A 26,077-nucleotide genomic window follows, 5' to 3' on the forward strand; every position below is an offset into this window, starting at 1 on the left:
TGGACAGTGTGTACTTGGACGACAGGAGCTGTCGTCAGTTTTGTACTGCTTTCGACTGTGATCTCAACGGTGAGTTTCTATGATTTATTACTTATTTATACTTCTAACTTATTTTATACTTTTTTTTTTAATACACTGGGTATAAAAATCATCTAAATTGATAACGAAATATGCTCTTAATCACAAAAAATCTGAAACAACAATATGTACGCTCTTAGGGTCATAAGGTATTAATGTTTCAACAATACTTTTCTTTCGTAATATAAATGAAAAAACTGGAGATGTAGCAGGCGTTGATATTTCTTATTGTAGGAATCAGATTAGTATAGCTCAGTAAAAGAAAATCAACGAGATGGCCATGATCATTGAAATTGTTATTGTGACAGATTATCCTGAGACTTCATGTTTCAAGAAGTTCTGTTGATATTATACCTAATATTTGATGGCCTACTAATTTATGCCATAAATCCTAACTCCTACACTTTGTTCTTCTATGTATGTCTTTCTCGTTATATGCATACAAGTATTCGAAACCGTCTTCAGGCTATTTAGGTACTTGATATGCCACCCTTTAAAAAATGAAAGAGAGCTTCAATACAATAAATAAACCCTTTGAATTTGAAATAATGCTCCTTTTTGAAGCGGCAGGAGTACAGGAAAATTTGTACATAATTGAAAAGTGTGCTAAACTTTAAGGAAACACTAAGACATTTGATTTGTTGATAATATTTATTGTATATGAGAGTCTTAATTCAATAAAATGGGAAGCGTCTATCAATATATATCATCTAATTTTGTTAAAACTTATTTGTCCATTCAATATATTATCTCATTATGTCAAAAGCTTACGTTTATCAATTTTTAAAAAAAATCCTTGGAGGATTGTTAAAATTTTGTCAAATTTTTGTTAATTTTGTATGGACCCCCCCCCCCCCTTTCAGGATTAGGAGGGGCTTGAAAGTATTATAGAAACCATTCCTGGTCTTGAATACTGCTACACACCAAATTTCACGTTGATCGGTTCAGTAGTTTCTGTTGTTCTGACTGCATTAAACTTTTGTTAATTTTGTATGGGAGCCCCCCCTCTTTTCGGATTCGGAGGGGTTTGAAGGTATTATAGAAACCATTCTCGGGCTTGAAACCGGCTACTTTCCAGAATTAACGTTGGTCGGTTCAGTAGTTTTTGAAAATTGTTCGAAATGTGTAAAATTTTTGTTAATTTTGTATGGGAGCCCCCCTCTTTTCGGATTCGAAAGAACTTGAATGTGTTGTAGAAACAATTCTCGGTCTTGAAAATGGCTACATACCAAATTTAACGTTGATCGGTTTAGTATTTTCCGAAAAAAATTCGAATTGTGTCAAATTTTTGATAATTTTGTATGGGAACCCCCTCTTTTCAGATTCGGGGGGGGGGGGGGGGGGGTTAAAAATATTATAGAAACCATTCCCGGTCTTGAAGAAGGCTACACACCGAATTTAACGTTGATCGGTTCAGTATTTTCCGAAAAATTTTCGAATTGTGTCAAATTTTTGTTAATTTTGTATGGGAGCCCCCCTCTTTTCAGATTCGGAAGGAACTTGAATGTCTTATAGAAACCATTCCCGGTGTTGAACACGGCTACACACCATATTTAACGTTGATCTGTTCAGAAGTTTCCGAAATTATTTGAATAGTGTCAATTTTTTTGTTAATTTTGTATGAGAGCCCACCTTTATTGGATTCGGAGTTGCATGAAAGTATTATAGAAACCATTCCCGGTCTTGAATACTCGGTTCAGTTAAGTCATTTATGAAAATTGCTCTAGTTGCGTCAAACTTTTGTTAATTTTGTATGAGAGCCCCCCCTCTTTTTGGATTCGGAGGGGTTCAAAGGTATTTTAGAAACCATTCTCGGTCTTGAAAACGGCTACACATAAAATTTATCGTTGATCGGTTCAGTAGTTTCTGAAAATTTTTCGAATTTTGTCAAACTTTTGTTAATTTTGTATGGGAGCACACTGTGTTTGTATTCGGAAGAGTTTGAAAGCATTATTAAAACCGTTCCCGGTCTTGAAAATGGCTATACACCAAATTTAACGTTGATTGATGAAATTATGTCATTATTGAATTATGACATATTATTTTTTTTTGTATGGGAGCCCCCTTCCCCCCCTCCTCTCCTTTAAGTAGGAGCGATTTGAAAGTAGCTAAGAAACCATTTCCGACCCCAAAAACTCCTACATAGATTTACCGTATTTGTTTTCCTCTGGTGGCCAACCTGTTGTGCACTTACAAACGCTTTGACAGCACTTAGTGCACAACTGGTGTGCCACCAGGTTGAAAAAAATAACGCTCTTAGTTTATTTGGAACTTGAGTAATAAATCTCAAACAAAAGAACCAACTTCACGTATATTCGAGTTGGACGCTCCCAATAAAAGTCACCCTCAAATGTCACCCCAGTTCAGCATCGATTGACATATCAATTTTGAAATTGTTGTTCGACACGTTTTGTGAATGAAACCTGGCAGTCGGCTAATGTGTTGCCCAATTTATTCGAACCGATATACGGAGTAATTTGAGTCTAACATTTTTTTTTCTACGGAACCAGTTTTCCGTTTTAGAAAGATTAATTTGCTACAAATTTTATTGCTACCTCACCAAAGGGCAAAGAAATGAAAAAATGCCATTAAAATGCTCAATTAGCTGAAAAAAAAAACACTTCAGACGAGGAAAACATCATTCAATGCAATATGCAAACGACTTGAAGAAAAAAGATGTAAAATTTTGCACCCAATTACGCAACATGCTTCAACTAAAAAAAATAACCAATCGAGAAATATGAAAGGTGCTTTCAAAATGAGAGCGATATGTTCATAAAAAAAAACAATCCCGAAGAAAGTAAAACCAACTAACCATTTTTTCTCTCCGTTTTACCTCGATTTATTCAACCGAGCTCGAAAGACGTGTAGAAGTTAAAAAAAAAAACCAAACAGTTTCGGTTCGATTGTGAACAAATCGATACCTGAAATTTACCACCCAACAAAAAAAAACTAAAAAAAAAGTCGCTGGTACTAAAACTGCGCTAGCACTCCGACCGAAAACCGGGTGGAATGCAAATTTGTGTGAATGGATTGTTGCATTCATTGTGCTTGCACTTAAGTACCCATCGCACCAATCTGGAAAGGTGTAGGTTTTACTGTCTTTAAAGCTGCTGAAATCCCACCCCAGGCCTAGCCGAGGCTCATTTAGTGGTACAAAAATCGCGATTATTGTTTCGTGCACTTGAAAATGGATGAGTAGAAAAAAAATGAACGACGTTCGTTTGTGGCTTTTGGTAGCACTTAAAAGTGTCGATGTCATTTTTTTTTGGCTTGTTGCTGCTCAATTGTAGCTGCTCGCGTTTTGATGATGATGGAGCTTCAATTGTTTTAGCGTCTACGGGGAGGCTCGTTTTTTTCGGTGAAGGGTATTTTTCGAGGGATTTTTTTCGGCAAAATTAATGGGGTATGAGCTTTTGTCTCACGAAACCTCGCCGCTATAATAACTGGTTACTATGCAACGAAGTTTAAAACTAAGTGAGGTATCTTTCACCCACGTTTAGTTTTCTGTTTGGCTGAGCTTGAATTTTGAGTAAGGTGGCTTTCCTTTCTTTTTTTTGAAAATCGATTAATTTACTTATTATTATTTTCTTTTAACAGTTCATTCCAGGTTCAAAAGGTGTACGAAAACGTTCTTAGTAAGCTTAAAATCAATTTTTTTACGGTCGCCATTGAAAAAATAAAACCGCGGTCGCCATTTATTTCGGCGTTTTTTTAACTTTTATTTGACAAGTGGGCGAGAAAACTCGAAAAATTTCTTTTTCAAGCTATGAAAAAAAGTCAAATGACTTGGAGAAGATTTGATTTATTGGAAAAAAGGTACCGTAAACTGGGGGAACTTTGATCTGCGGGGTAACTTTGATCAACATGAAATTTTTGCAAATAATCATCATTAACTTAGAAAAAAGTTAAAATATCTGAAAACTGTTTACTACGTTTGAAAGCCTGTAGATTGAGTTACAAATGAGCTTAATTTGGTTTTTATTTGAAGATTTTTTGTACTACTTAAAATATAGTTTTAAAATCTTAAAATATCTGGTTTTTTGAAGGCTCACAAACAAACATCTCTCCTGATCAAATTTAAGCATGTAAGAGCAAATGGGCTGTTTAATATGAAAGTTCAACTCTTTTCTTGATTTAGGTTAAGTTTAAGAGTTATTTTTATGGTCATTTGATGATAATTTTTTGATAATTAAAAAAATGGTCATTTTCCATGAAAAAGCCTGTATAGAAAAATGGCTACAAACCCTTTCAAATTGTTGAATTTGAAGAGAAAAATAACATGGGAATAGTACGAGGACTAAGGGAATTGCATAAAGGTAAAATTTTATTTGTTTTTGAGACCAACAAAAAAATTGAGAAATGTTTATAATTTTTGCCCCTAAATGTATGCAGCAACATTGCCCATCTTTCGAGTATATTTGTTTTTGAAAGAAAATGTTGAAAAATTCAATTGAGTCCAAACAATAAATTACTGTTATCAATGTTTTGAGCATTCTGTGCTGAAAGGCATCAAAACAATAAATTTGAAGATGTTGAGATACGTAAAAACCATAGTGATCAAAGTTACCCCGAAACTTGAAATCTGGTTTTGGAACAAACATTTAATTATAACCACCAATGTCGTTTGAATTTACTGCAATCAATGATCATGTTTAATACTCCTCACCTCAGTAAGGGTTTTAAAGCTTTTAGGTATTACGGAAAAGCAACCCCTTCCAAAATATTCAAAAATGAATGAAAAAAGTGATCAAAGTTCCCCCAGTTTACGGTACATTTAAAAAAAAAAAATAGTGAACAGTTGAAAACGATCCATAATCGGCTGTTCGGCGAAGCTTCCGTTTGATGCCGGAACAGGAGCGTTGTACGGCCTTCATGTCAACTCTTTGAATACATCCCTTGATTCTACCAATCAATTGTTTGCAGTTCTTGTCTCTTCAATTATTTTTGTACACCAATGAGCTCAAAGTTCCGAAAAAATCTTCGATTGGGCGACACTGAAGCAGATTCGTCCTTCTGCAACATCAGACTATCGAAAGCCAACACAGGCACAAATTTCACCTTTGACGGTGAATAACTTTTGCTATTTCACGACAAAAAGGACTTCCGGTAATCCACTTTTAACTTCAGGGGCACCGATGCCTATTCAGATTTCTGGTAGTATAATTATCTCAGTTTATTTTATTCACCTCTTGAAAATTAAAACTAAAATCTTCGCGGATGGAGCGAGAAAAAAACGCGTGCGCTGTCAAAAAACCATCGCCTACTCCTCCAATTTATTTCTCAGGTTGCAACTGAACTTAATTTAACTTAAGAGCAGATTTGTCAATTCAAATTAAATTTAGCTCCAATCTATCTTTCAACTGTTTTTTTTTCAAGTAAAACTGTTTTTTTTTAAATTTATTTTATTTTTAAGGAATTTCACTGCCAGGGTCATTTTTCCCTATAGCCCCAAAACTGTTTTTTGTTAGAGCCTATTTTGATCAAAAATCTAGTATGAAGCACTCTATATTAAAATTTTAAAAATTCGAAGTGAAAGCTTGAATTCTAGCATAACCTTTCCGAAGATTTAGATATCTTCTGGAGTTCTGTTTTTTTTCTGTTTTGTTTTGTGTATCAATACTCAATAGACAATGTTACAATGTTTTCAAAATAAGATCGGTTGAGGATTTAGTGAGAGAGAGATTCGAACAGGAGTAAAGTTTATACTTAAGAATCCTGAAAGGAATTTATTGCCTGGAATTTCACGGAAAAAGAAAAGAAAAACACAGAAAAGAATAGATGCAACATTCAGAGATTTCTTGAATTTACCCGAGGTCGAAAAACAAAAAGTTTTTTGAATATCCATAAATCAATAAAGTTTGCTAACTGCAATAATGTCAAATTGACAGTGTTATGTCGAAATTTTTATAAAATTTCTTTAAAATCAGTTGAACCATGCTCGTTTACTAAAATTTATAAAAAAAACGTAGGAAATAGTTGTAGCCTGGTAAACACAAGAAGAATTGTAGGAAAAGTCAACACAAAAAAACACTATCTGATGAATTCTGTTTCAAAATCTATATATATAAAAATGAATTTCTGTCTGTCTGTCTGTCTGTCTGTCTGTCTGTCTGTCTGTCTGTTCCCTATAGACTCGAAAACTACTGAACCGATTTGCGTGAAACTTTGCAGATGAGGGTATTAAGAACCGGGGAAGGTTCCTATAATAGTTTGGGACCCCTCCCTCTTCCTGGAAGGGGGGAGGGGGTCATATAAATAAAAGTGATAAGTCGTCATAACTCAAGAACTGATAATGCAAATGGAACCAAATTTGGCATGGGAGTGTATTTCGGTATGAGGAATGTTTCTTTGATGGTTTGGTACCCCTCCCTCCTTCCAGTGGGGGGATAGAAAGGGGGGAGGGGGCCTACCTTACAACTGTTTACATATCTGGAGAACTAATCAAGCAAATGGAACCAAATTTGGCATGGAAGGGAAGTGGAATACGAGAAATCGTTCTAAGATTATTTCAGACCGCTCCCACCTTTCAGTGGAGATTCAGGAAGGAGGGGAGGGGTCTTTAGCGCATTTTGTATTACATAACTTGAAAACTATTCGAACTAATGAAACCAAATTTGGCTTGAAAGGTTGTTTGGGAACGATAAATAGTTCTATGAATATTTGGTACCCCTCCCTCCTTCCAGTGGGGAGATAGGAAAGGGGGAGGGGCCTACCTTACATTTTTTTTCAATAACGGGAGAACTAATCAAGCTTATGGAACCAAATTTGGCATGAAAGGGGAGTGGAATACGAGAAATGATTCTATGATTATTTCAGACCCCTCCCTCTTCAAGTGGAGAAACAGAAAGGAGGGAGGGGGGTGCTTAAACTCCTTTTTCATTGCATAACTTGAAAACTATTCGAGCAAATTAATTCAAATTTGGCTTGGAAGGGTATTTGGGTGCGATAAATAGTTCTATGAATATTTGAAACCCCTCTCTCCCTTCAGTGAGGAGATAGAGAGTGGGGAGGGGACTCCTTTACAACTTTTTTGAATAACTGGAAAACTGATCAAGCAAATTAAACCAAGTTTGGCATTGGAAGGTATTTGATAACCAGAAATGTTTCTATGATATTATGAGAACACCCTGTTCTTTCAGTCGGAAAATCTTAAGGGAGGAGGGCGCTTCCATACAATTTTTTACATCACTCGGGAACTTACTCAGCAATTTTAACGAAAATTGGCTTGAGAGGATATTTGAGCATAAGCAATGTTTTTGTGGATATTTTGTACTGCAGCCTCCTTTCCGTGGGGAGATAGGAAGGAGAGAGGGGGCTCCTTTACAATTTTTCGCAAAAAGAGCAAATGGAAATAATTTTGGCATAGGAAAGCATTTCAATACGTAAAATTGATATTTGCTTATTTCAGACTTCTTCCTCCATCAATTGGGGATACAGTTAGGAAAGACGAGAGCTCATATACGATTGTTTAGCATAAATCAAGAACTTAGCTAACGAATGGAACGAAATAAGACATGGGAACAATCAAACCATCGAACAAATGAAACAGAATTTGACATGGGAGTGTATTTTAATACACGGAATGTTTGATCTTGATCCCCTTCTTCCAGGTAGGGAATAGGCAGGACGAGGGCCTCCGATACTAATTCCATAGCAAAACTCGACAACTCATGAAGCAAACGAAACTAAATTCGACATGAAAGGGTATTCGAGCACAAGAGATGTTTTTTCCGGTGGTTTGAAACCTTCCCCTCCACTCAGTAGAATGATAAAAAGTGGGAAGATGGTCACTCATATACTTTTTTTTAATATTTCAATAACTCATCGAAAAAATGGAATCAAATTTGTATATTAGCATATTCATGTACGGGAAATGTTTCTTCGATGGTTTGAGACACCCTCCTCTTGCCAGAGGGGAGATATGAAGTGGGGAGAGAGTCACTCATTTTTGAATAACACGAAAACTTATTGAAAATTGAGCCGTATATGGCATAGGATTGTATTTGTATACAAGAAGTAATTTACGGATGTTATAAGACCCCCCTTTCTTCCATTACTGGGGGAAATAGTCACTCTCACAATTTGTATAATAATTCGAGAATGAATAGGTGAATTAAGTGTGCCGTGACGTTGTTTTGTTACAAAAAATGTTTCTATGATAGTTTGAAACCCCTATGCAGATTAAAAAGGGGCAACGAAGATTTCATATACAAAAAAATATTTCGGCATAGGCTATAAACTTTTGAAGCAAAGAAATCCAGAGTTATAAAAAGAATTAAACACGGATTAAAACAAATTAATAAAGGTGCATTTTTCTTAAACATTTTAGTGATTTTGAAATTGAATTTTGAAATTTTGTGCAAATAAATAAAAAGTTGATAACTAAGTACCACAAACTTCAATAACTTCTGGAAGGTGTAGCAAAGCACACCGGGTCAGAGAGTGTTTTGATAAATTCTAATGAGCCTACTTGGTTGAATATTTCTACTGAATCAATGCAATCGAGAGATTGTTTGAAGTAGAAGGAATCTCTCGATTGCTTTGATTCAGCTTAAAAATGTTCATATAAGGTAAAATAATGTCATATTAGTGTTGGTTTTGTAGAGAAAACTTCCCAACACCCTTGAAATAGCGACAAGGATCTTTCAAAACAACAGCCATATCGTTGAGTTGAAATTTTCTAAAAATCACTTGAAAACTACTTGTGTATCAAATTTGACCAAAATGATTTGAAGTTCATTCATGTTTAAGTTGATTTTGTATGGGAGCCCTCTTTCCACCTTAAGAAATTCGAAGGGTCAACAACCATTTTGATAACTATGTATATTGAAACTGGCCTATGTATCAAATTTGATATAAATTACTAGGAAATAGTTCGCGTTGTGCCATATTCTACATTGATTTTGTATGGAAGCCTACCTTCCCACTCCTTTTTAGAAATAGGAGAGGTCTCTCAGCACAACAAGTTCTATGTCAAATTTTGAAGATTTTCATGATGATTATGGTAGTTCGCCTAAAATTTTATTTTTTATAAATAAACAACAATAGGAACAGAAACAACTTTTTGTTTGAGAACTATTTCCCCAGAAAACATGAAATCGTATCAGAAATGATAACTTAAGTCGTTTACAATGGTGTTGCGAATCGCAATTCCAACTGCATAATGAAAAGATCGTATAAAATGTGGTATAAAGTCGGTTTAAATCGGATTTGATAGAAAGTCCGCCTTGGCAACCAGCAGTGCATCCAATTGGCTCAAAATCATATGGGAATTGAGTAACATTGACCAATGAGAGCACTGATAAAAATTGTCGCTGACAACGATTTGAAGACTTCCAGAGCACCATAAGAATAAAGCTACAAAAATGTTCACTGGGTCTTGTGTTCCCATCAGTTATCTCCACAGTGTGTTCGACCAACATAAATAAGCCTATCTGTTTATTTCGCCCAGTTCTAAAATGTAGTGTAATTCGAGCTTTGTTCAGTCATTGTGGGATTCGAATAATCAGCTTGACAGATATTTGATCTCATAAATATCACGCAGCCAGAAGTACACCCACAGAAAGTAGCTCTAAAATGCCATATTTATACCAGGATCAATATCCTGCTGCGATAATTACATTATCATTCGCATTCATCTAGAAACTGTTAAAAAACGAAATAAAAACATTGTCCTCTCACCGTCGGTTTCGAAAGACATAAAAATCACTGCCTTTCTCATTTGCTTTGTCAGGTTTTGAGCTTTTGAAACGGGGCAAAAAAAAAATGACTCAATCAAGCGCGCGGTAACAACTCCTCAATATGTAACAGTCGAACGAACGGCCGGGTGGTTTACCTCCCAAAAACCCAACGACAGAATAAAAAATAATCGAAACAAAAATGCTTCCAACATGCGCACCCAAAAACAAAGTGAAAGTAGTTCACCCATCAAAATCAGTGCATTCACTTGGCTGCACCGAAACTGCATCGGAGCGAACGCCTCGAGGGCATTACGCCACCGCCCAATCCCAAAGAACTGCGCCCTTGCCGAAAGTTCCCACTTCGAAAGGATTAAGCCTCTTCTGGTTGTTGGAGTAATGATCACCCCTACCTTACCCTACTCGACCTCAACCCGGAATGATGAACCAATGATTTGGACGAAAATTGGGTCACAAACTCGCTCGATGTGCCACACGCAGCAGCAGCCAGAATCAAAGCCAAAAAATGGTCGCATAAATTTCCGCATTTTACGAGCCTTCGCTCATCGGCGAAGCTGGGGGAGTTCCTCCGGTCATCCGGTTTTTGCGCCGGGGTATCGGTAGGTAATTTTAACTGGATTAAAGTCTCTCGAATCGGTCAAGTTTCGTTTTGATCCCGAACCACTCTGTAGGTTTGGCAGGGGCGGCTGTTATCTCTGCTAGGTGGGCTGGAAGTGCACGAATCGTTTTAATTTTTTGGTCTGTCTCAAAGAGTCGAATCGCGTAAAGTGAAGGTAAGTTCCCCGGGTGATTCCGGGACCAGCATTTACCTCCGGAGTTGTGGGATTTTTCTGCCGACCCAATCCAACTAAGAGCTGGGGAATTTCATTACAAAACTGTTTTTGGATCCACTCCTAAAAATTTGTTTGTTAAGAAGCCTTGAAAAAGATGAAAAGATTGATCGAAACGTTAGAGTACTTCTTCGAACTTCAAATTGCATCACGTAACGATGCTTTTCAGACAACATCATTTTTTTGACCGGGATTATTTAAATTGTAAACAATACACTCTAAACTACTAATATCTAAATTTTCAAAAAAAAACTACCCTACGAATTTCATTTTTATACTCCAAATTCTGAACCCAAATTGCGTTTAAGTTAGTTTTGTTGTTGATTTGAGCTTTCGTTCCTGTGTTACAAGTTTTGATTTTGATTAAATTCGGAAACTGTGGAAATTTTTTCCTAACTTATCAACGCGCGGAATAATCAAAATTCCACCTTTACGAACATTTCGAACCGCTCTGTTCGGTTTATTGTTGTTTGATCAAATGAAAACCAAAATTAGCCAATTACCAATCACCAATCAACAAACAAAAGATCACTTCAAGAGCAGAGGTAACAAAAAATAAATTTACTCCATCGAGTGTTGAGTAAGTCCACAGAGATGCTGCGGCTAAAAATGAAGCTCAAAACTGCGAAAAAAAGAAACAAAATTATTTGGTGAAAAAGAATCCAAAAGGCCGCAGCGAATTCCATTACCAATACTATAAAGCCCGAAACTTGGTTAATCACCAATAAAATACTTGTGCCCCAACGGAAAAAAACGATATTGTAGGAACGGAGGAAAAGAAAAGAAGGTAACATGAAAAAAAAAATTAACAGAAAGAGTGAAATTCTCAAGCCCATTCGGAGAAGTTGCAAATTTTGGAGGAATTGATTGAATCATCCGGCCTCTGCTAGGCTGGGTTTTATCTATAAGAATCGGGCATTGCGCCAAGATGATACAAAAAACCCAAAAAAGGCCAAAGCGCGTACAAAGATGATTTTATTAAAAAATAATACTCCCCTGCGCTCGAGTTCTTAAATTTCGCAACCGTGACTGGTAGATTTTTTCCCTTCTGTCTGTTGTTGTGTTCTGTTCTGTGGGCTTCATTCGATTCTGTCGAATCATTACGTGAGACACTCCGCCTCCGAACTTTGCACAAACCGTGACTGTAAAGTGCTGTGGATCCCTTTCGGAAATCCGCGAAGCTCCCTTAGCTCTTCTGAAATCAATCTGCATTCCTTCCGAACCAAATTCAATCTTTCGTTCTAAAAAAAAAACAGAAAAAAAACAAGCAAAAGTTTAGATCGGTGCGCACAAAAACAGACTCAATGCTCCCCAAAAACACAAGTTCGGACAAAACCGAAACAGAAAACGTTCCAAGTTGGTCAAGCAACTATACAAAGCTCCAACACAGACGTGAGCTCTGCGGATGCTGTTCGGAAGAAAAAGAGAATCAACAGACGAACGAACAACAACAACAGAAACAGAAAACAACCGATCTTTTCCTTTACCTTCAATTTTATCTTAATTAGAATCTTCGTTTTTCACTGCAGCTCCAGCTCCAGTCTGCCCCACTTTGTAGTCCCCCCTTCGGATTGGAACTTCTTTTTTTTCAACAACGCACAGCAGCATCCCTCCGGTCTCTGGCCGGGGAAGAAATTCGCGCCTGCCCGCCTTTCAGGAATGACTGAGATTTGGGTTTTGACTTTTATTCTCCTGGCAGCTTCTTTCCCGGGGTCCGGAGGCTTTCGAGAGTCAATCACCACAGCAAACGTGAACGAACGAGCGAGACTGATTTGCCCCTTTAAAATAATGAAATGCGTTTTTCTTCTGCCTTTGCTGCTGTTGAGGTTTTTTGTTTTCTGTTTTCTTTGCTCATTTGGGCTAAGATTTTTTCGGAAATATTTTTCCTTTCCACTTTGGGGAGTCGGTGTCGGAGGAAATCTGCAAATGGACCCCTATTTCAAAGGAAAAAAAAATGTGCACTGGTTACAGTTTTATCTGCAGATAAAACTTTAATTTGGTTCTGTGTTGAAAGCAGAGAAAAAACGCTTACGGAATGTTTAAACACGTTTTCGAAAATAATGGTTTGAGAACATTTTTTGATTGTCCATAATCGCAGTTAAATTTTTTTTTTTTTTTTTTTTTTTTGTATCGTTTATTTAGAGAGGGATTAACCTAGTGTTTTCACCCTCTAGTTTAAGTTTACAGTTTTACAATTTTTCAAATATCTTTGAACAATTCACTTAATTTCAGGAATCTAATTAATTTTTCTTCACTTTCTTTGCTATTTTGTAGTATAACCTCTAATCCTCCTTCTGGTAATATATCCTGTCTGAGCTCACAATATTTTCGACATTCTGTTAGAAGATGTTTCACTGTCATTGTCACGCCACAAGTGCAGCAAATTGGTGCCTCTTTTCCTTCCAGGACATGTTGGTGGGTGATCTGCGTGTGACCAGTTCTCAGCCTGGTGAAAATTTTCTGCTCCTTTCTCGTTGCGATGTCTGTCCATTTTCCTGTAGTCGATTTTATTTCCCTTAAAGCGGTATCCTGTTCGTGTCTCCAGTTTCGTCCGTGCGTTTTCCACAATTGCTGTCGTACCCATTTCAGCGCGTCCGCTTTGGGGGTATTCATCCGCAGCATTTCGCCGTCTCGTCCTAAGTTAGCAAGTTGATCTGCTTTTTCGTTTCCGAAGATTCCAACGTGGCTAGGGATCCATACAAGCGTAGCATTTTTTGCATTTTGATGTTGCTGGATGCTCTGAATTATTGGGTGCTTTACTCCGCTTTCGAGAGCTGTTAGCACACTGGCCGAGTCCGTGTAGATCACTGTTGCTGTATTTGCCTGCTGAAGTGCCAATTTTATTGCTGTTGCTTCCGCCGAAAAAATGGAAAATGTGTTTGGCAACTGTTTCGAAATATTTTCTTCTGATGAACTGAATACGCCTATACCAACTTTTCCATTGGCTAATGATCCATCAGTAAATAATTCTTTTCTGGAACTGTATATGGTGTTTTTAAGATGAGCAAACATGGCTGTAGCTGAATTTTTGTTTCCTCCAATTTTGAATCCTCTTTTTACAGTCCAATCAATTTTTAAGGATATATCTCTCAAATCTGTGCTATTCTCCGAATGGAGCTTCAAAATGGGGGGGATTTTGTTATTGGTGATATTTTCAAGTAGTGAATTTGCTCTGTTCAGGATATAATTTTCATTATAGCTTACTCTTTCGGATATCCAAATGGCTTTTCTTGCCCAATTTTCCGCTACAAGAAGTTCGAAAGGTAGCACGCCGTTCTCTACATATAAAGCTTTTATTGGGGTGGTGTGGAACGCACCTGATACCGTTCTCAACATGTTGTTATAGGTTGTTTTTAATTTTAATATTTCATAGGGCTCAAAAAATTCCCAACCGTAGAATAATTTGGATATCACAGTTGCAAATCCAATTTTCGAAAGAGTCTCTCTACTACCAAATCGGCTGATTACTTTGAGAAATCGTATTCTTGCTTCACAATCTATTTGAAGTGTTTTAATGTGAGAATTGGCATTCCCTTTCTGGTTTATGTTTATGCCCAATATGCGAGTTATTCGTTTTCTCGGTATTTCTACCCCATTTGCATTCAGCATTTTCATTCTGAAAAAGTGATGGCGACCTTTTGTACCAGAGCATGTGTGTAAAAGCGCACTTTTTCTGGCATTTATTGAGAATCCATTTTTCTCTGCCCATTTCATTGTAGCATCGATTCCCTTTTGTAAATTTTTGCGGCAGACAGCTGCAAATTTACTTCCACAGATCAACAAGATATCATCTGCATAAATTAATATTGTGATATTTCTGGGAATATGTTCAAAAACTGTATTGATCATCAGTAGGAAAAGTGTTGGAGAGATGACTGAGCCTTGAGGCACTCCAGTTTCTTGTGGCCGAGCAGAGGACATGGCTCCATTGACTCCCACTCGAAACGACCGGTTTTGAAGAAATTTTCTTACCATTTGATAAGTTCGATTTCCGATCTTTATCCTTACTAACGCTTGTAAAATGCCTTTTCGCCAAGTTTTGTCAAAAGCTTTGGAAAGATCGAGTGAAACTAGTTCTGAATGTTTCCTCTCATGGCGGTGCTCAGTTAATACGTCTTTCAATTGGCTGAGGTAACTAGTGGTACCTCTACCACTACGGAAAGCATGTTGATTGCGATGTAAAACATTATTTTCCTCCAAGAAATACTGGAGTCTGCGGTTTATCATTCTTTCGTAAGTTTTCGCTAAGCATGAAGTAAGTGCGATTGGACGAAAATTTTCTGGATCGCTGGGTTTGGGAATTGGAATAACTATACTTTCCCTCCATTCGATTGGATAATCTCCCTTTTGCCATAAATCATTGAAAGACTTAAGTATAACTCTTTTCGCGATTGGTGGCATATTCGTAATCATACTATATGTTATTTCGTCCGGTCCGGTGGCTTTCCCAACACATTTACTCAGAGCTGAATTTAATTCTGCACCTGAAAAGTCGGTGTCCATAAATTCATTGTTCGAAATAAATGGTGGAAGTTCTATGTTTAGATCTGGATGACTGTTTTGAGTGAAATTTTCTTGGAAGTTGTCTGCGATGTGATTGGCTATCTTTTGTGGATCTTCAGTGTACTCTCCTCTTATCGTCATTTTTATTTTCTGAGATGTTTTCTTTCCCGTTATTTTGCCAAATCTTTGCCACATTTCGGAGGTTGGAGTGTGGGCGTTGAAAGAACTGGCAAACTCTTCCCAGGCTTTCTTTTTACCCTTTTGGACCGCATCCCTTGCTTCGGCTCTAGCATGTCTAAAATTTTCGTTTCTATCTCCCCAATTATCGTCGGTTCTTAATGTTTTGCGTAAAATCTTCCATTTTTCTTTCCTGTTTCGAATTTTTGCTTCAATTTCCTCTGTCCACCACGGAGCGTATTTTGGAGCAGTGTTTCCCGTTGTACGCGGGATTGCGCGTTTTGCGGTTTCAAAAATGGCTTTAGTAATATTACTTATATTTGGTAGCGTTATAGAGAGCAGTTCGTCGCTTATGTCTTGCTGGTATTTCTCCCAATTAGCTTCTTTGATTTTCCATTTTTTAACAGTAGGCAGATTCTCAAATATTCCATCAAGCATAACTAAGATAGGAACATGATCACTGTTAAAGGGTTCAGAGTGGGTTGACCATTTTAATCTACTAAGGATTGATGTGGATGCAAAGGTGATATCGATTGATGTATCCTGATTATTTTGAGTTGGACTAAATCTAGTAATTGAACCGTCGTTAAGTGCAACCATTTCGTTTTCAGCTGCCCAATCAAAAATCATTTCACCCATCGTATTTGTTGAATTGTCCCAAGCAATATGACGACCGTTAAAATCTCCTCCTATTAAAAAAGGGGGGTGGAGATTTTCTACTAAAGATCTCAGCGCTTCCTTTGCCATGTTAGAATATCCTGTTTTATAGTGGTTGTAAACGCAGACTAAAGTTACTTTTAATGGAGAAAGTAACCTGACTGCTACCGCTGGAATGCGTGGATCGAGGTCAATGATTTCGTGTGGTACTTGTTTCAATACTCCAAGTACCGCATGCCCTTTTTTTGAATTTGGTTTAAATTTAGATGTATAAATATTATAGTTACGTTCCCAAAAAGTACTATAAGTATCAGTGAGTGTTTCTTGCAACATTATACTTATCGGTTGTTTGTTCCAGACCATTTTCGTGAGCTCCACTTCGTTCCTCCAAAATCCTCGTATATTCCACTGCAGTATCAGTGGCTGACCTCTAGATCTCGCGGATCGAGGCGATGGCGCTGCATGGGTGGGTGGGTGCGTATAACTTCTACTGGTTCCTTCGCCGGGGTCAAAGTGTGTTGATATGTTCGCCCTCCCTGGTGTTAGCGAATTGTGGGTGGTGTGTTGTAGCGAATTTTGTGATGACCTAGGAAGGGTGAGCGAGTTTGAAACTGTTCGGTCTGAATTGATAAGGGAACTTACTTGCAAGTGCCCCGGTTGCCCCCGTACGGCACGCTCTCGACGAACATCTGGCGTCCCAGGATCATGCCAAGCAGCCGACGGGGGGCGAGGGCTTTGGGACATCGTTGCGCCTATCTGGGCTGTGGGAGAAGGTTCACCCTCTACGGGTATGAGGATTGCGTCCCGGAGGGCTAGCCTACCAACCCACATATTACCCGGGATCCCTACTTCACTTTCGGAGATCCCGTGCCACAGATGGCCTGGTAGCTCCGTGATTTTGTTGTTTATGTTGCTGATGTTGTTGGTGGTTGGTGATGGTGTGTCGATCATTTGCTTTGTTGTTTTATATGCTGCTATCATTTCACTTCCGAAAAAACTGCTCGTTGGTTTCCTCCATGCTTTCGTCGGAATCATCTAATGTTGCTTGCTCTTCTTCATCTTCATCATCATCTTCAGTTTCCGTTTGTTTTGCGTTCTTGTTTTTCTTCTTGTTGGCTAAAGGGGATAGTGGTCCTCGTTTTCCTGTTTTCTCACCAGCATTTTTAGACTGTTGTTGATTTTTACTTGTTTGCCTCGTTGCCATTGGAGATGGCGGGTTCATCTGTGTATTTACTTTTTTCGGAACATTTTTGGGAACTTGGAATCCAAGTTTTGGCTCTTGATCTTGATTTTGTTGTTTTTTAAGTTGTTGTTGAACTGCAGCATGAAATTGCTCTGGCTGTTGTTGTTGATTAGCAACAGGAGTTGTCATTCCAGATGCTGGAGATCCAACTCGGCTGCGATCTTTGTTTGGTGTCATTGTTGGGGAAATATTGTGTTCGCGGAAGTAGTTTTTTACTCTTTCCTTGTATAAGGAAAATTCGGCTTCAATCTTCGAATATTGTTCTCTTTCTTTCATTAGGATTTCAATTTTAATGGGACTGATATTTGGTTCTGAAATGAGTATATCTTTATGACCAAACACATTGATAACTGCAAATGAGTTTTTAAAAGGCCAAAACAAACAAATTCCTTATAAATAACTTTCAATATTTATTTAGTTTGCTAAGCTTTCTAATATCAATAACATAAGACAACGATATTTACATTTTTCCGAGGTGTACAGAAATTAAATTTCTCGAGTCTCGAGAAAGCTTTCGAAAAGAAATTGAAAATTCTTTTGAGAAAATTATGCATTTTATTGGCAAAACTGTGAAACATTGCATTAAAAACGAAGATAAACTTTCTTGAAGACCGTGAGTAGTTTTGACTTCTAAGAGAAAAGTTATAGAACTTTTTTTTTAGTTTATTTTTCCCAATTTTGCAAAATACGAGAATTTTGACGTAATTTTAAACCAAACCACACAACCAGAAACCAGAATACGAATACAGATATGAAATATAGAACACAACTTTAATTTAAAAATCTGGGAAAAAGTTACATCACAATCTGTCGGGTTCCGAGGCGCAACATTATTTGAAGAAACCCCTGATTTGTTCGACGATTTCTGCTTATACGCATCTCACTTCTCGTCCAATAACTTGTTTTAAAATCAAAATATGTTGTAATTTTAACACAACTTTTAACATGAAACCTAATAATGTTTCCGACATTGTACTTCTTAAGTTGAGAGTAGGTTGCAATAAAAAAACTCCCCTGCACTCCCCACAAAATGCGGAGGATCAACTCACGTTTCTTCATAAATCAATTCTCAGAGTATCCAAATTTCGTTAGCACCTGAAAATTATAAGGAAGAACTTCCTGGGTTGCATCAGTTCAGTAATTATGAATACGAAATATGGAACGAACTCACCAATTGTAGAAGTAGGAAGTGTGTTTCCTCTTGTAGCGGATCATTCAACGATGTCAACTGCTGGAGGTAGATGAAATCAACGGAGAAACGGGTCGGGCACAAACAAAGAAACATGCAATGAATTATCACTACGCTTAATCCACTTATTCGATAAAAATCCACAATTTAACAATAACAAAATACTTAAACTTCTAAAACATAATTTTTCACCACGGCGGAGCGAAAAAAAAGCACGTGTGATACCAATCGACCATCGCCTACTTCTCCTGAAAAGAAACGATTATCAAAAATTTAATAGATCCAAAAGAAATAATCTGCTCATGCTTTGACGATTTCAGAAATTGTTTTTATTTACTGTTTATTGCCATGTAAACATCACATAGAACCTCACATCCTGATTTTTGTCCCGAGAATTCAACTTTCATATGTCTTAGAAAAATATGTAGGGGAGAGTGGGGTAACGTGGGCCACTCTGAATATCTCAGATGTGTGTTCAGTGTTGAGATAAAAATCTCAATCCAACTGTCATCGTCGCCGCTTTGCGTAAGCATATTTTTGTATTTGTTGTTGACTTAAATACGCATCATATGTTGCTTTTATTTACTGAGCTTAAAAAAGTAAAAGAAAAATTCATAATTAAAAAAGCACCCGCTAACTGGGGAACCTAAGGCTCATAACAAAAATGTGCTCATACACTTAGATCTTAGTTTTGTCATGTTTTTTCACGTGGAAAAGGAATTTTTGATAAAACATCAATAAGCCACACAAACGCAACCAATTTACAAATCACAGCTTGTGGGGAATCGTGGACCACACATCTTGGGCCACTTATATTTTTATGTTTTAAAACATATTTAGAAATTAAAATACGTTTTCCCTATCTGTAAAGTTTTTTTTATGCCAAATTAAGATTTATGGAAATTATCTTGTCCATCCTATATGAGGAATTTTGCCAAAACGTTCGCGAGCCAGGTTTTTGAATCTATTCAATCATACGCAACGCTCTTTTTATTTCATCATCTAAAATTGCTCTAAAACAACGAAATTAATTTTGAAATTACAGATTTGAGTCAACTCATAAATTTTGTATGTTATTTGGTCAATTTGGACCATTTTCCAAAATCCATAAAATATTGCTTTTTTTTAAACAATTGAAAAAATGCCTTATGATACCTGTAGAAAACTATAACATTTCCTTTTTTCATTTTGTCTTTCAAAATAAAGAAGTTATTAAAGAATAAAAGTGGCCCATGATTTCCCTTTCTCCCATTCATATCAGTTATCGTTCGTTGCATAACTCAATGAGTTCTCAACAAATTCTCTTTGAAAGTAAAATATTCAGTTTGGAAGGGTTTGAAAGAATTAAAGAAAACATTTTCGGTCTTGAAAACGGCTACACACCAAATTTCACGTTGATCGGTTCTGTAGTTTTAATATTTTCTGAATAGTTTTAATAATTGTCTGAATTTGGTCAAATTTTTATCAACTTTGTATGGAAACTTTCTACTCCTTAATTTGGAGGGGTTTGAAAATTTTGTATGAATAATTCCCGCTCTTGAAACGGCTACACACGTTGATCGGTTCAGAAGTTTCCGAAAGTTATTCGAATTGTGTAATATTTTTATTAGTTTTGTATGGGAGCCCCTCTAAGTTGCAGCGGTTTGGAAGTATTTTAGAAATCATCTTCATGCTTTGGTTACTATCCCCTTGCGACATTTGATCGCGAAGCATCGACCATGGAGACAAAAAACAAACCTCCCAAAGGAAAGAAAATTACGATAAAATGAATGCCATGACTTTTCAAGTTCAGATTTTTTTTTTCTGATGAAAACCTCTTCTCATGCCTACAGAATATTCTAAAAATAAATTCGTGAGAATCGGTTCAATCGTTTTGGAGAAAAAGTGAGAAACACCGTTAAACGACAATTTTGTATCATAGATTTTAATGGGGTTACTGTAAGGTTGCCAGATTGCCCGGTTTTTTCTGGGTTTGCCCGGATATTTGATACACAATTTTAGAACAGTCCGGCCCGGCCCGGTTGCCCGGATTTGATTGAAAAATGTCCGGATTTTGCCCGGATTTTTTGACTTTTTTTGGTAAATAAAACAAAAAAAAAAATATTGTGTTGTAAACCGAAACAAAAGCAGATTTTGCAAAAATAATCATAAAAGGATTTTTCGAAGACTAGAACACTATTTCAAATTTGTTTTTCAATTTTGATGAAAAAATTGTTTTATCTTCATTTTTGTTGAGTAATTTCTGGGTTTTCGCAAAATTTGCCCGGATATTGCCCGGATTTTTGGTCTCGATTTAAAAACTAAACGCCCGTATTTTGTCAGATTTTTTAAAGAAAATTGCCCGTATTGTCCGGCCCGGATACGTGTTGAAAAAATTCTGGCAACAAAAACCCTACAATCGCCCAATCCATATAGGGTTCAGCAACCTATAAAAAAATTACGACACGGGGTGCTACTAATCTTAAGTTTGTGTTCGAAAATCACATGTTAGACTCTCTGCGGTCGCAGCAAGCCCTGCTCGGAAAAGAACGTGTTTTTTCCGACGTCGCGATTTTCTCATTTGTTTTTTTTTTCGTGAAAATAGTAGGGTGTTTATCTGTTTTGTAGCTACTTTTTCGAAATATGTGTTAGTAGTTAGAACAGGAGTGACGGTTGTGAAAAACAAAAATTCTGCAAGAGAAATCCCTGACACCTGTAAATTGGATTACCTGTTTGAATAAGCGTCGAATTTTGGAAGTTTCGAGTGAGATCTATCCATTTTTTGTCATTATTTTTATGATTCCATATTTACAAACATTGTAAATTTGACATTTGAACATTGTCGTCGATTACTAAACAGGGCAGAGAGCTCCACGCTTCGATCCTTCCTTGATCCTGTTTTTTTTTGGGTTTTTCTCACATGGCCGTAGTAGTTTCTGCAATGCATGTTCTATGTACCAGATACTATGATGGAAAGAGAAATGAGAAACGCAACGCATCAAGTTTTGACCATGCTGGTATTAGAAAAAAAGAAGAAGAAAAGTTAGAAAAAAAATACATGTTAGAATCTCTCTGCTGTGTTGAAGAGCTTTATGAAAACTGCCAAAATACCTTAGAAAGTGATCCTTTCAGCTTAAAAATCTTTGCTCTCTCATGGTAGATTTTCTTAACACGCACATCGATTTTAATTTAATCATTACATTTTTTGACTGTGATGTTTCGGCCCAAAGTTGGACTTGAATAGTTTACCCAATTTTTTTTCCCCCAAGAAAGAAACTTTTGTTGTAAGCTTCATTGGACATCAGTGACTTTCTTACAGAAAATTTAAGCGTTGCTGCTTCAACGATATAATTTTAAGCTACCCATAACTTACCAGACGCATAGATAGAATCCAACCTTCCCAGCCAACCCAGAAATGGGACCGGCTACACACGGGTTAAAAAGTAAACAAGTTTTTCAAGTTGCCACACAACAAGGCGCACCAGCAAAAAAAAAAAGATGTTTCGCATAGGCTCTACCCGGAGGCCCGTTTCGTTGGAATCGGAAGCATACCCTGCGTTTTCTGGTAGGTACCTGACTGATTTCGAGACATGAAGTACCAAGTTTCTCACCAGCCAGCCGGCTACGGCTGAGGTCAGACCTGGAAACATCTGACCCGTGCAGTTCACCTCGGAACAGTTACATGCGGCCGGATCGACCGTTTTCTGCGCTAACGCGCTGTTAGGCTAGTCGCTATCTATCCTGGCGGCTACGTGCGCTAAATCAGCGCTTCTGACTTTATGGATGTGCGTTAGGCGCAATCGGTAATCAACTGAAGGTTGAAATTCCTACTCGGAGCTGCCAAGCGATCCACCTGCGTTAGTGTATTTTTTTTTCTGCCGATTTACTCTCGAAGCTAGTAAATAAACGAAGAATTTCCCCGTCACTATCGACAAACTCCCGAGTATGAGAGCGTACCGGTTTTTACCGCTATAGCGAGCTAAATAAATCAAAAATTTTGCTGCTGCCTTTATAAACCCACTAACTCGCTAACTAGTGGCTTATCACGTGGCCCGTTATCATTCGCGAAGAGGATGATTATGACGGTACACACGCAAAATACTTAGTCCGCAGCAACTGAAGGGGGGCTGTGTGTGATTAGATATAATTTGTCAGGGACCCAAGTCTCGTTTTGCTGAACCGTTCATCACGTTAGGCGTTTCCGGTTGGCGCTTTTGCGTCCGCAGAAAACAAGCCAGAAGAATCGTGCGCGCAAACTTCAACAGCATCAGCAGCAGCAGCTGATTTGCTGCCTAAATGGGTGTCCAGATAATGCCCGAAATCGTGGCGTGATTAATCTTTCCTTCCAAGTACTTGCGGGGAATCACTTCGACCTCCGAGTTGTGGTGGCTCCTAGAAGCTGGAGGTTATCGATCCCGCCAAGTCCGCCAGAGGCCATTAGGGTTAATCGTCAGAACCATCATCAGTTGCTGTTGCTGTGAGACCAACGAACGGTGGTAAATTTTCGTTTGAATATCGGTTCCTCCTACGCTTTCTCCTGCGCTAACTGACGGTGACAGTCTAATCGAATCCCCTACAAATCGCGATAGACGACGACGCGATCAACCTTTTTAAGCCGAAAGATTAAACAAAAAATGACAACATCTTGTTAGCATATCTCAGATGTTTGCGCGATATCCGCGAGTCTGGTCGATCTGAGCTTAGTAATGTGCAGTTGAAGAGAAAAAAACAACGACGCCCACTCCTAAAATTTTTTTTCTCTCTGTTATTCGTTTGCATTTTATCCATCACCAAGATCGTAACTACGAGCCAGTTTGACTAAAATCGCTTCTAATTAAATGAAATTTTATATCTTAATAACGGCCCCGGTTGACGCGACGATGACGATGCCGGTTGTTGATGTTGTCGTTGGCCAAAATTTGTGTTGATGTTTTGTGTAGCGAAATTTGAGCTCCCTCCGATTTGCTGATATATTTTTTTTGATTGCGACTTTTTGGGGGCCGGCGCACCAGAGCGCTTGACAGAACGATGACAAGAGCTACGACTACCTACGCAGCCGGAGTCTGACCGAAAAGTTAAAATGGTCGACATGTGATTGCGAATTTCGGCAAGGACTAATTTATTCGATTTGACCAAAGGCGGTGCTCCGTTGTAACTCTATACCCTTTTTCCGACAAGGAATTGGACTGGTCTTGAAAATGGTTGTCACTCGTCGTGTGTGTCACTTTTCAAAAGCATCATTTTGATTTCAAAAACAAAGTTGCACCTCACATAACTCGAGAACGCAACGTCCGGTGGGATCAGTATCGATTGTTTGCAAAGATTGAAAAATGAGACAAAAGACTTGTTTTTAAGAGTTAAGTGTAAAAAAAAGATTCCAAATTGAAAAATCTAAGAAGAACAATTATCCCGGATTTTTGTTTCCACTTTTGAAGATTTTGTCAAGTTTTTTTTGTAAATTCTTTATTTGAAACGGCTCATACCTTTAGGCTTTAAGGAGCCAAACTCGTTTTGTTTGATAACAATTGTGTGCTTATATCTAGTTCACTTTTAAAGAAAAAAGAAGATAGATAGGGAAATATGAAAATAAGAAGAAATTATAGACGAAGATCAATAGCTTTTAGGAAAAGATATGTTTCGAACATGTAGTCCAAGTCTCTCACACCCAGCACATCTCTCACTGGAACATAGGGTGGTTTTCCTCGGGCCCGAAGAATTTTGTCAAGTTCAACAATAAATAAAGTCTATTCAGCTATAATTATAGTGAGATCAGCTTTATGTGACATTTATATAATTTTTGTCCTGTTGTGTTGTGAGCCTACTTGGTTGAATGATTCAACTGAATCAAAGCAATCGAATAATTCCTTTTAATTCAACCACGGTACCGTGGTTGAATTAAAAAGAATCTTTCGATTGCTTTGATTCAGATAATTTTTGTGACATTTTTCTGACTTTTTTGTAACATTTTTCTCACCATTTTCTCACCATTTTCTCACCATTTTCTCACCATTTTCTCACCATTTTGTAACATTTTTGGCATTTTTGTAATTTTTGTAATTTTTGTCATTTTTGTCATTTTTGTCATTTTTGTCATTTTTGTCATTTTTGTCATTTTTGTTATTTTTGTCATTTTTGTCATTTTTGTCATTTTTGTCATTTTTGTCATTTTTGTCATTTTTGTCATTTTTGTCATTTTTGTCATTTTTGTCATTTTTGTCATTTTTGTCATTTTTGTCATTTTTGTCATTTTTGTCATTTTTGTCATTTTTGTCATTTTTGTCATTTTTGTCATTTTTGTCATTTTTGTCATTTTTGTCATTTTTTGTCATTTTTGTCATTTTTGTCATTTTTGTCATTTTTGTCATTTTTGTCATTTTTGTCATTTTTGTCATTTTTGTCATTTTTGTCATTTTTGTCATTTTTGTCATTTTTGTCATTTTTGTCATTTTTGTCATTTTTGTCATTTTTGTCATTTTTGTCATTTTTGTCATTTTTGTCATTTTTGTCATTTTTGTCATTTTTGTCATTTTTGTCATTTTTGTCATTTTTGTCATTTTTGTCATTTTTGTCATTTTTGTCATTTTTGTCATTTTTGTCATTTTTGTCATTTTTGTCATTTTTGTCATTTTTGTCATTTTTGTCATTTTTGTCATTTTTGTCATTTTTGTCATTTTTGTCATTTTTGTCATTTTTGTCATTTTTGTCATTTTTGTCATTTTTGTCATTTTTGTCATTTTTGTCATTTTTGTCATTTTTGTCATTTTTGTCATTTTTGTCATTTTTGTCATTTTTGTCATTTTTGTCATTTTTGTCATTTTTGTCATTTTTGTCATTTTTGTCATTTTTGTCATTTTTGTCATTTTTGTCATTTTTGTCATTTTTGTGACGTTTTTATTTCATTTTTTACACATTTGGTGGCTTTTTTGTGACAACTTTGTTACATTTTCTGGTGGTTTTTAACTTTCTTGTGTCATTTTTGTTACTTTTTGTTCACATTTGTGAGTCTTTTTATGAGGTGTTTTGACATTTTGGTCACATGTTGTCGTAATAATCATGTTTTTTTTTCTAATTTTTACTGACAAAGTGAGAGAACCTTGTGTTCTTATAACCTTGATCGTGGTGAAGTACAAAAGTGTTAATAGATGTCTGATTTACGAGTTACAATCAAGAAGAAATGTCAAATTCGGAAAATTACGCAGTGTTCTGTTGAAAAATGTGCAGAAACTTTTCCGGCTGCACTAAATATTACGAAGTGGCTAATGGAGCATGTTTTCCATCAGTGTGTTTATGGTTTATACAGACGGTTTTCTCATATGATAAATTACTGAATTGGCCAAGTAGGCTACTTCGTTAAATTTGTTTTCACCAATCTGTTCATAAATCTGAGAATTCTGCTCCCGGGTTACTTTTTGAAATTGATTTTTTAAATATCATGTACGTACCCTAGAAATACGCCAAAAACAAATCTCGCCTACTTTCTGTTCAAGTCAGGGTCGATTCTAAGAATTTAAATTCTTGGTGACCTTTTCAAATATTGCAACAGTTTGACGAGCTTCCAAGGAGCCTCCACAGATAGCAGGACATTGTTGGTTCCTTTCAATGGAACTACACACTCGTACGGGCATAGTCATTGCATTGATTGTTCCGCCGAGAATGACAGGAAAAGTAAACCCACTTGACAGATCTAGTACACACTGCGCTTTCCGTCGTGAGCGTCATC

At 37.0% G+C, this 26,077-nt stretch overlaps 1 protein-coding gene across 1 annotated transcript in view; it reads left to right on the forward strand.

Annotated features, from left to right (window-relative positions):
* The first annotated feature begins 7 nt into the window (after positions 1–7).
* LOC129738315 (protein serrate-like) overlaps positions 8–26,077 on the forward strand; it is a 100,306-nt gene continuing 74,236 nt past the window's right edge. The window contains exon 1 of the mRNA XM_055729499.1: positions 8–69. The gene's annotated coding sequence lies outside the window, so the exon portion shown is untranslated. The remainder of the gene's footprint in view (positions 70–26,077) is intronic.

Source organism: Uranotaenia lowii, chromosome 1 (assembly GCF_029784155.1).
Source record: "Uranotaenia lowii strain MFRU-FL chromosome 1, ASM2978415v1, whole genome shotgun sequence".
NCBI lineage: Eukaryota > Metazoa > Arthropoda > Insecta > Diptera > Culicidae > Uranotaenia > Uranotaenia lowii.